We start from the raw sequence: 12,889 nt of genomic DNA, 5'->3' as shown, positions 1-12,889 counted from the left end.
TACCCTGATGACACACTACTTCGCTCCCTGTTGATGGATCTTCACCAAATTTGGCATGAAGGTTTGTTGGGTCCATGCGGAGATACGCGCAAATTTTCAGTTTTACGTTTGCGGTTTTTATGGGCGTTTTTGCGTTTCTTACAATTGCATACAAGAGAAGCAACTTTTCATGTTCTAGGATAACCTTTCATTAATCATGTTTGTTTGTTTCGAATTTCGCGCAAAGCTATAAGAGGGTTATATGTGCTAGCCGTCCTTAATTTAGCAGTGAGAGACTAGAAGGGCTACTGGGCTACTCTTTAAAAACGAATAGTGGGATTGATCGTACATTATAATGTCCCCACGGCTGAAAGGACAAGCATGTATGGTGGAAGGGGGATTCGAATCCGCAACCCTCAGATTGCGAGTCAAGCGCCCTAACCACCTGGCCATGCCGGGCCTCATTGATCATGAAATGACATAACTTCCATCCAGGGGACGGGTACTCCAGCTAGTAATAAATATAGGATGAATTTTGTATATTTCCTTATCTGTCAAGACTTTTAGGACACCCTGTATAACAACAACAAATGTTTATGAACATACAAATTAAAAATTAATAATAAATAATAAATCAAATGAACATCTGAATCGTACAAGAAATAGCTTGAATAACAACTGTGTTAAATGTAATTAAAAAGAAAAAACTATATTAAACATGCTATGAAGTGTTTCTAACACAACTAATCCGACCATTGAAAACTTCCGTAACCGTACAAAATACGCAGAGAGGAGACCAAGAAGTAATAAACAAAGTTGAACCTTCAATAACAGTCGAAAAATAAACGTCATAAGGTTCGAGAATGTTCAAGAATAACAATAATGTTTAAATAAAAGTTACAAACAGTGGTAAATATGACAATTAAAAGAATCAGTAAAAATAATGTTAGTTATTTGATGAAATAATGAAGCCATTGTATAACTAGTATTAACTCTGTATATAGTTAGAGCTTAAACTAACTGGACGTAAAACCAAAGGTGATCAATACACTATAGCAGTCCAGTAATACTTTAGCTAATTAGACAATCTTTTTTGTGCAACTCAGAATCAGTTTATTTTGAGAAGTCTGGGATGATTTCTAAATGTGTAAGGGTTACACGCCATCTACCAATACTACGTTTTGTTTCTGTATAAAGTGAAGACTGCTATGGTGTATTGATCACCTTTGGTTGACGGGGAAAAGATTTTATCAGTATAGAAATTTTACATTAATGTAATTAAGTTAGCCACACAGATAACCTCCCCAATATATATATATTTCTCAGTAACTTAGACTCCTGATGCTATACACTCATACGGGTGGTCAAAGTAATGACGGTCAGGATTTAGTTTGGACAAAATTCCGTTCTTCCGAAATTAAAACGGTGAAATGTTGAATCCAATAAATCCAGTGCACAAAAACATCTGCTTGGAAAGCAGATCCACTTGGTGAATTTTGATCGATTCCACAGTATTACCTTATAGAGTTTTTAAGAAACTAAAAACTGCTAAATCCTTAGTCGTAGTTTTTTACCACATCAACAAACAGCAAGCGTACTCTTACAGCATGTAGCTCCATCTAACGGCATGAACATAAATTGTATACATATTTCTGTGTATAATATATATAGATTGCAGAAAGTGCGTTTTTAATTTAGCAAATTAACAACGTTCTGCTTTAAAGAAATAGAATATTTTAGAACGGACTTGATTAAACTAAAACATTTCCTGCTGTGACCAGTTTTAATGAGTAGGTGAAACTCGAACTTTTGGGTTAATTTGCTAATTACTTTCATGATGAAATAATTGGAATTTTATATTTACTATGGAGAAGTAAATACGAGAGAAAAGCTTCCGTTATTTTTCTTTAATCTTCTGTTAAACCACGCCCAATTGTTGATCTTTACTTTGCAGAAAGACTCGTTATTTCTATCCACGAGCTATTTTAATAACTTAATAATCATATATCATTTTACATATGTGTTACACTAGTATGAGGGTTTGTTTGTTGTGAACTTCGCGCAAAGCTGCACGAGGGATATCTGCACTATCAGTCCCTAATTTAGCAGTGAAAGACAGTGAAAGGAAGGCACCTAGTCATCACCACCCACCGCCAACTGTTGGGCTACTCTTTTTACCAACGAATAGTGGGATTAACCGTCACATTATAATTGGTAGATTGATTCTAATTTTCCCCTTTTACCAATTTTGGTGGATGCAGTCTTGAAAAATAACACAGGTTTAGATTGGAATGAAAAATTTTGCAAACTTTCTAAAACTTAACATGAATGATTTGATTATTAAATCATCTAGTGGGTGGGAAATATTGAATGTGTATCATCAAAATATTTAAATACACGGAAATAATGTTCGCCTCAAGTTTCTGAATCTAGTATTTAGTATTTATGAGCCTTTTTTCTTGATATGTCTGTGAGTATATTTTCAAGAGTATGATGAAGAATGTCTTATATTTTGTTTGTTTGTTTGTAATTAAGCACAAAGCTACACAATGGGCTATCTGTGCTCTGCCCACCACGGGTATCGAAACCCGGATTCTAGCGTCATAAGTCCGTAGACGAACCGCTGTGCCACTACGGGGCGTCTTATATTTGAATTCAAGTGATTTTCATATCAATCACTAAGTAAAAAAATATGAATGTTCATTATCATGTGGTATTTTTTAAAATAATTAATGAATAATTATTGTTATGTTCATGGTTTTCTGTTGCCCTGGGTTACTGGTGAAAGGTAGAATTCCCTGAAAACTAGCGAACCCAAGAACAGATATAGCACCATATTTCTCCCTATTTTACAGTCATGTGATATGTACAATGTTCGATGTCTGTCTATAAAACAATAATCATATAAGGTGCATGCTTTGCTTTCCTCTTGCGGAAAACAAGAACCAACTGGAACATGGGATACTTACCCTAAAGGTGCTGTTAACTCGTCATGAAATCCACATCTTATATGATAAATAGATATAAAAGCCAAGTATTGTAATTTCTTGTCATGTCGTGCTTTTTGTTCCTTGAAGATAAGTGTTACCATGACAACAAAGATCGTTACACAAAATGGCGACTTAACAATAATTTTCAAATTTGTGTCTGGTAGTGGTAAATTATTGTTAGCCTAGAATGCGAAAAGGATTCGTCATGATGAATGTTATGAATTAATTTTATTATATTAATTAATTATGTATGAATACAATAAAAGTATGCAATATTTTGTTTATTTGCCATCTTGGTTTGTTAAAGAATGAGCGTTATTACTCATCTCTGAAAAAAAAAAAAACCGTTACGCACACTAAGAAAAGGAGATTCGCGGTATGAAAAGGTAATAAGTTAATTGTTAACATTTAGTATTTGTTTTTTGCAGAAAAGAAATTTTTTTTTCATTCGTATGAATTTATATAAAGCTACAGAAATATAACCATTAAATGATTTAGATTTTCATATTGACTTCATTTCGTAAACTGAATGTTCTTTTCGCACTTTAGGCTTACCGGGTTAATTATAAAGTAGTGGAGTAAATAAAATTACTGGATTAAGCAAGATTCGTTTCTCGTAACACTCCACAAAAGCTGCCACTAGTTTATCGCCGAAATCTATGCAAAAGCAAGGATACACTGACTATCCTCAACTTTCTACAACAAAACTGGTGTTTCCTTCTTTCCTTTAGTCCTATACCATGTTCTAAAGTGGTTACGAATGTCATGTCTTAAATATATATTAGTTTGTTTGTTTGTTTGTTTTTGAATTTCGCGCAAAGCTACACGAGGGCTATCTGCGCTAGCCGTTCCTAATTTAGCAGTGTAAGACTAGAGGGAAGGCAGCTAGTCTTCACCACCCACCGCCGACTCTTGGGCTACTCTTTTACCAACGAATAGTGAGATTGACCGTCACATTATAACGCCCTCACGGCTGAAAGGGCGAGCATGTTTGGTGTGACGGGGATTCGAACCCGCGACCCTCAGATTGCGAGTCGAGTGCCGTAACCACCTGTCCATGCCGGGCCTATATATTAGTAAGATATAAATAGTGAGAGTTGTTTCCTGTAAGTGACAAGACAAACAGAACAAAAATAATTCGAATTATGTAAAATTCATTATTGTCCACGTACTCTGCACCAAATATAATCTTAATTTAAATGAAAGTTAGTAAAATATACTAACAATCTTGTGGTTTAAAACGCCTAAGGTGGCGCTTTAAGGAAATCCTCAAAAAGATTGTCACGTTTGATTGCTAGTTTGATGTAACAGAGTCTTCCTAATTGTTCGTACAAATAACATTCCAGAAAGATGTTTGACTGCCACAGACCCAGCCCAGTTAACGAATCTCGTAATGAACGAACGTCATTCTGGGCAGTGATTTGTAGCAGACAAATAATAGGTTTGAAACGTAATTTTTCACACTTCTAATTTGAAATTCGTAGTGAATTAATTAAGAGAATGAGATGAAAAATAACTGTAGTCAAAGGTAATTTTCATTACATGCTCTAGTTTTGATACGAATACGAACATTAATGGCTTTACTTTCTCTTTGAAAGCAATAGATTGCTGAAACTTACTGCTGAAATAACATGAAATTAACGATGAAAATGAAAGCACCTGAATATTTCAAGTTTATTCAAATTTGAAGCAAATCTTACAGAAACTTTCTAAACATTAAGTTTAATGCTATTGTGGGAAAATGTTTTTTATATTATTATTTACTTTGAAATTACTGATTCAATGTCTTTGTCAACCTTAATATTTACTAATATGTTAATAAAACGTACTGAGAAAAGAAATTTGATCCAATGTTTGTGTAAACTTTAATATTTACTAAAATAACAATATGTAAATAAAACTTACTGAGAAAATCAATTTGATCAAATGTCTTTGTCAACATTAACACTTACTACTACTAAAATAATAATATATTAATCAAACTTACTGACACAAGGAATGGACAATACTTGGAATGCAAACACTTATCAGAACATGGATATGCACATAAAAAGAGGAAAGATGTGGTATATTGATCATCATGCAGGATTGTGATCCAACCAAGTTTATCTGTTTATCTTAGGACAAGTCCACATTTAGCTATCTGTTGTGTCCATCGCGTGAATCGAACCCCGGATTTTAGCGTTGTAAGTTCATAGACTTACCGCTGTCCCAGCGGTGGACAAATTAAACCAAGAAACTGGTTCTTTGAATCGGATTTTTGGTAAACTGCTCTGGTTTGCTGCTTACAACGAAAGGTTAAGAATTTAGTGCTTAGGAATATTTATGTGATTTAACTAGACAATTGTATGCCATATAACTTATGTATAATAAAATATTGTTTCATAGTAACCTAGGATAACAATAAAGAAGGGGATCTTACTGTATGAAATTGTACCAAGCAGTAGTTATATGTTCACTGTCAGATTTTGTATATGGGCTGGGATTCTTTTATAGTAGGTGTCTGTGACTTGCTGGCGATAAATGTCAACAATAAACGGACAGCAAATAACCCACTTGTTTTAAAATAATATATTCAAAACAAGTCAAATTTATGTACAAAAATGCGTTACACTGTTGGTTATCACAGTTGTGTCCAGAGCTTTAAATAATTGTCTCCTTTTCGTCAAAGTCCACACAAGTGGGTCCAATTACTTTAGAACACCCTTTGACAAGACAACATATTCTTCTTTATCTCTGTTGTTACAATACAAACTGTGAAACTCACTTTAGAGATTACCTGTTACGGCTAAACTAACAATCACTCGATGATGACAAAACTTTGTCGAAACGTTGTACACTTGCTGTTATGTTAAACTTATATTAAAGTTTTGCTTCACTACCCATTCAAGCCGTCTCCAGCCATTATTAGTCTCAAAGTGGGTTCCTCGTCATCGAATAACAATCACGCAGTCTAACTTCACCTTCATTAACTTACTTTAACTTCTTTATAAATCGCTCTTCACGGCAAAACTGACAATCACTTAGTCTAGATGTGTCAAATTATCTCTCACTTAACTTGCTTTTTTTTATACTTCATCTCTGTATCTTCAATTACTTATAACATGCGACAGAAAAATTTAGAAATACTTAGCCCTCTAGTGACAACAATATTACACACAACGAGAAAACTTAGAAGCTTCGAGTATGCTAGCTGTCCTTAATTTTGAAATAATAGAGTAGAGCGAATGCAACCAGTCAACACCACCCACCGCTTACTCCTGGGCTACTTTTGTTAGACCGAGTAGTGGGATTTGACTCTTACTATTATAACGCAACTACGGCTTCAACTTCAGGAACGCAATTTTTCATTTAACGATAACGGAACCTCAGATACACAGTTTGGTAGTTAACCATTGAGCCACGCTCGCCCCTTAATGAGTCTGATACCACATATAATAATCAACCTATTACTTAGTATAAACAGCACAAATACCCCAAAAAGACAACTTTACATGTAAAAGTGTTATTGCTCTTAGTGGAATTTGATGGAGAGCTGTGATAGCCGTTAATCAACAACACTTCTTGGTCTATCTTAATCTAATAGTGGGGTTTGACCGTCACTCTTATCACGCAACCATAGCCCCAAAGTACGTAGCGCCATTTCATTTTGGGATGGGGGGGTAACGGGACGCAAACATTCTGATCCAAAAGTAGGCACTCTAACCACTAAACCGCATTCGAACGCGAGTAAAAGAGAGAACTAAAAGCTTGAATGTTTGGACAAAAAATTAAAACAGTTGTTAAAGTATTCTCTCCCATCTTTTTGAAAGTCTTATGGCTTGATTAATCGCTATATTTTTGAAAATAAACTGAAACAAGATATTTTTAATCATTTTAAGACTTATTTCACGGGATTCAGAATTTATGCAACAAGAAGTATTTAATCATTTTAAGACTTATTTCACTGTTTTAAAGTTAGTTTCGTTGCTTCAATATTTCCTAGCCCTCAGTGGCTTAGCAGTAAGTCTAAAGGCTTGTAATGCTAAAAATCCGTTTTAGATCCCCTTAGTTTGCACAGAACAGATAGCTCATTGTGTAGCTCTGCTCTTAGCAACATAAGAAAATATAACCATGTTATTAAGGAATAAGTTATAAATATTGATAATGTCCTCTGGCCATACGTTTTCCAAGTTAATTTTGGATATAGCAACACAGGATCAACTTATCCAGTTAGAATTATTATATGTCTGTTTTACATGATGTCAAAACTTCTTCTATAACTCGAGTGTAGATTAAGTTGAGCTTATGTAAATCAACAGAAACGTAAGGATGTATAGCACATAATGATTTATTTACACGATGTGTCGAGAGTGCTATACCCTCTCCAAGTGGTAACGGATTTATCGGATCATTAGAATACGAGCAACAACTTCAATTACTCCATCATGCTTTCCCAAGTAAAGTGGGATGAAAATGATTCGTATTTTGAAAAGAACACCTTGTTATTAAACAAAAAATGTTCTTTCGTGTTAACGATGATATTCAGAAACACCTATACATGTAGCACATGACTCAATACTTCTAGATACGTGCTGTAATTTCGTCGTTTTTTCCAGTCTTGCTCGCCTTACATTGGTAAGAGTTATTCAAAGTACTTTGCAATTTGTTTACAGTTTTTACTGCAACTCTTAAAGTACCTTGCAATTTGTTTGCAGTTTTTACTGCAACTCTTAAAGTACTTTTCAATTACTTTACAGTTTTTACTGCAACTCTTAAAGTACTTTGCAATTTGTTTACAGTTTTTACTGCAACTCTTAAAGTACTTTGCAATTTGTTTACAGTTTTTACTGCAACTCTTAAAGTACTTTGCAATTTGTTTACAGTTTTTACTGCAACTCTTAAAGTACTTAGCAATTTGTTTACAGTTTTTACTGCAACTCTTAAAATACCTCTGTTGATCTTTATTCTTGCTTTTCGTTGACGAACCGTGTTAACAAGCATTAGCGAATTTAACTAACGACAATGTAAGCAAACTGTGTGACATATCAATCTACACAAGGACCTCATGCCTAAAACAATAAGCACTAGAACGACTACTGCCATGAAAATCAATATTTTTGGGACTGTTACAAGCTGCTTTGCTGAGAATCGGAAAAGTGAAATCAATAAGTCACTTTAAACATAATAAGACACATTTCTACAAGTTACTTTTTTTTCGATTAAAGAGAAAAGTAAAGCTGAAATAATGAGCAGTTACATGTCACGCCTTTAGGTTACTCTCGAGATCACAACCATTAACTGTATGTGTAATGATGTGGGGTTTTCACACGCAGGCTGTTTTGTTGCTGTGGTATCTTTGGGCATACATCTGCGTTCTGAGTGTTTAAAAAAAGCACTAGTACCTAACTGTAGGAAAGAAGAACTGAGAGAATCTTGTAGTTTTAGAATATTCCACATAGACTGTACTTGTTATTGGTAACTTAATTAAAAAATATTGTTTGTTTGTTATTAAGCGCAAATTACACAATGGTCTGTCTGCATATTTCTTTAGCATTATAAGTCCAGGCTTAACACTGAGCCACTGGGGCGCTTTTCTTGTTTTTAAGTATTATTAGTTACGATATCTTCTAGTATGAATCAACTATGATGGAAACGATATAGTCAGATCAATAACACATTAAACACTCACGCACGTTCACTTTATTAGAAATAATGTGTTTGTTTTGAATTTCGCGCAAAGCTACACGAGGGCTATCTGCGCTAGCCGTCCCTAATTTAGCAGTGTAAGACTACAGGGAAGGCAGCTAGTCATCACCATCCACCGCCAACTCTTGGGCTACTCTTTTACCAACGAATAGTGGGATTGACCGTCACAATATAACGCCCCCACGGCTGAAAGGGCGAGCATGTTTAGTGGGACAAGGATTCGAACCCGCGACTCTCAGATTGCGAGTCGAGTGCCCTAACCAACTGGCAATGCCGGGCCAAATAGAAATAATTCTCCCGATGTTGGAATATTGTAACTTTCTTCACTATTCTGTTTTTATTTATTTTTTTTATTCTTGTCCATTTAAAACGTCATTCCCTCGGGTGAATGGCACACTTGTAATGTCGTGGTACAGGTATATCTAATTTTGTCGAAGCAACTTCAGTGACAAGGTTGCACATATTTTTTTAGTTATCAACATTTTAACGGAGGTCCGTTAGGCCTTTTGGCCACAAAAAAATAGACATATTAATTCCAATAAGATGTTTCTTATTGCTGTCTAATAAGACGCGTCTGTAATTTCGTTAAAAGAAAAGGTTATTGATTTATAAGAATAATTTAAGACGTTAAATTAGTTTTTTTTTGTTTATTGATATTTGGTAAAGGGAATTGAAATTGAGAATTTTCGACTTGAATGGCACCTTATGCAAGACATGGACTAAACGTCAGATCAGGTGTTTCAGGTATATTCGTCCCTAATTTTGAACTATTCACTAAATAAATAGCAGCCATTCAGCAGCAACCATTGCTACAAGGCTTTAACTCGCTCACAGTTTAAAATGCGGAGGGTGTTCAGCGAACACTGGAAGCTTCCATAGGCATCCCGATACGCTAACTACTACGCCACCTGTTAAATAAAGTATTTAGAGTAAATCCATTAATTTACTGATGACATTTCATAGGGGTTAGATTTTAATTTAAAATCCACTGTGTTTCTTTCCCTTGATGGTAGAAATTTCCAAATATTTTTTCTTTGCGCTGATCTCAATATTTCAGTAGCACTTCCTGTTTTTCATATAATATTAATTAGTTGAACACTTCCGACGTAGGTGTTGTTTTTCATCTAATATTAATTAGTTAAACTCTTCCGACGTAGATGTTGTTTTTTTTATCTAATATTAATTGGTTTAACACTTCCGAAGTAGGTGTTTTTCATCTAATATTGATTAGTTAAACACTTCTGACGTAGGTATTATTTTTAATATTAATTAGTTAAATACTTCTGACGTAGGTGTTGCTTTTCATCTAATATTAATTAGTTAAACACTTCCGACGTAGGTGTTGTTTTTCATCTAATATTAATTGGTTAAACACTTCCGAAGTAGATGTTTTTCATCTAATATTGATTAGTTAAACATTTCCGACGTAGGTGTTGTTTCTAATATTAATTAGTTAACACTTCTGACGTAGGTGTTGTTTTTTCATCTAATATCAATTAGTTAGACATTTCCGACGTAGGTGTTGTTTTTCATCTAATATTAATTAGTTAAACACTTCCGACGTAGGTATTGTTTTTCTTCTAATAATAATTAGTTACACACTTCCGACGTAGGTGTTGTTTTTCATCTAATATTGATTATTTAAACACTTCCGACGTAGGTGTTGTTTTTCTTCTAATATTAATTAGTTACACACTTCCGACGTAGGTGTTGTTTTTCATCTAATATTAATTATTTAAACACTTCCGACGTAGGTGTTGTTTTTCTTCTAATATTAATTAGTTACACACTTCCGACGTAGGTGTTGTTTTTCATCTAATATTAATTAGTTTCCTGAATTTTCAAAAGAATTGTTGGAGCTTCCTAGCCAGATCAAACGCCTGCTGACAAAAGAAGTTTATCTAGGTTATAGCGTCTGTAGCAATCTGCTATTTCATTTTATCAAGAAAATTTATCATGCTCAGAATAATAAAATGTTACCTTTGAGATCACCTTCCGGTGATTTAGCAGTAAGCTCGAGGGCTTATAACACTAATACTTGGGATTAAATTCCTGCGGTGAGCACAGCGCAAATAACCCACTGTGCAGCTTTGAATTTACCAAAAACTAAACAAACTTTGAGTTGAAGTTTATTATTAAATTCGCACAAGTTCGGCAGGAGATGTTTCATAAATCTTAACTAAACATGTGTTTATTTAAAAATCATATAACGGTGTGTTTATAGAGCTGTTTAAAAAACTTATCTAAGTCTTGTATGGCAAGAGGCCTTGTAAATTGTTTTAGAGATTGTTGGAGAACATTCGGTAAAGTGTATAAAAACCTACCGTACGTTTTAAAAGATAAGAAACCTTGTATGGTGTCTTAGAGGTTGTTGTTTACAAAACTGTGTTAAAACTTATCAAAGTTATATATGGCAAGAAACCTTGTAAAGTGTCTTAGAGTTTGTTGGCGAACATTTAGTATAGTGGCGTGTTTATAGAACTGTATAAAGTTTTATATGGCAAGCAAGTGTCTTAGAGTTTGTTGGCGAACATTTATTATAGTGGCGTGTTTATAGAACTGTATAAAGTTGTATATGGCAAGCAAGTGTCTTAGAGTTTGTTGGAGAACTAAACACGCCACTATAATAAATCCATATAAAACTTTATACAGTTCTACAAGCAAGTGTCTTAGAGTTTGTTGGCGAACATTTAGTATAGTGGCGTGTTTATAGAACTGTATAAAGTTTTATATGGCAAGCAAGTGTCTTAGAGTTTGTTGGAGAACATTTATTATAGTGGCGTGTTTATAGAACTGTATAAAGTTTTATATGGCAAGCAAGTGTCTTAGAGTTTGTTGGAGAACATTACATAACAATTTATGCCTTGATTTTTTTTTTTTTAAACACGTTATAATAAATGCTGCTTCAGGACGTTGTACAATATTATATGGTAGCTGTTTTTCCCGTTTGTTAAATAATATAATATAATAACTGATGTTTCGGGTTATTGAAGAATATTTTGTCACAATATTTTTTGAAAGAAAACAATGTGTTGGAAAATAGTTTGTTTGTTTGTAATTAAGCATAAAGCTACAGAATGGGCCATCTGTGCTCTGTCCACGACGGGTATCGAAACCTGGATTCTAGCGTTGTAAGTCCGCAAACATACCGCTGTGCCACGGGGGAGGGGGAAAATAATTATGATTTGTTTATATTATTCGACGTGGTTGTTTAGATCAAGTCTAATCTCCAGCACTAACGCGTTCATAAGATGTGATAATTGTATTTTATTACTTTGTTCGTTTTGTGTACGTGTATAAATCTCCACTTTGCGATAAATACAAGTGTTGAATCGTATACTAGCTTGGGTTTCGTATATATTTATAGCATATTAAGCAACTTGTCTCAATAATCCAGAAGAATATACTATTAGTATTAATATTACAAATTATTCAGATCTTATATTAATATAAGTTTTGAGTAAAAGACAACTCAAAATCACCATATGGATAATACTACAGAAAAGCCACAATTTTAATCAAATTTCATGCATAATATTTTTGTTTTCATATTTCTGGAAAATTACTTGAAGTAATTATGCTTATTGGGAGCGCATAGTACAAGAAACAAACCGTAACCCTCATTTATAGAATATAAAATAAACGTTATATCTCTTTTATAAACAAGGTAATAATCAAAAACAAGATGGTTTCTTGAAATTCAGTTATCCGATAAATATTTCCTGAAACCAGTTTTACCTTAAACATGATTAACATCATGGTCTGATTTGATTTATTACGAATGTAATTCAATATAATTCCTTAACTGGACATCCAAAGGAGCAAAGAAAAACATAAGATTAGTACCAAATACTTTGCGTAAGCTCTTTTGTGTTAATAACTAAAAGTTTAATGAAGAACTACGAATAAAAAATGAGGGAGTCCTCAATAGCTGCGGTACTTGAAATTCTTTTAGGCAGGATTAGAATAAATTAATCTGTGAGACCTTCCCCCCCTTTTTTATTAGCTATATTTTTGTGCGTCAGCAATACCAAGCGTGGGGCGCGTGTATACCCGATTATATTTTATAACTCATCAGGATCTCTACCAGCCTATTCTCAAATTAAAACTCTTTTAGGCAGGATTAGAGTAAATTAATCTATGAGACCAAGGGCGTGGTCAAATACATCAATCGAGAGGATTTGACCCCTTGAGTCAAAAAATGTAATTATATCTTAAATCGGTCAAGAGAT

Source organism: Limulus polyphemus, unplaced genomic scaffold (genome assembly GCF_000517525.1).
Source record: "Limulus polyphemus unplaced genomic scaffold, Limulus_polyphemus-2.1.2 Scaffold3402, whole genome shotgun sequence".
NCBI lineage: Eukaryota > Metazoa > Arthropoda > Merostomata > Xiphosura > Limulidae > Limulus > Limulus polyphemus.
Note: the sequence above shows the minus strand (reverse complement) of the source record.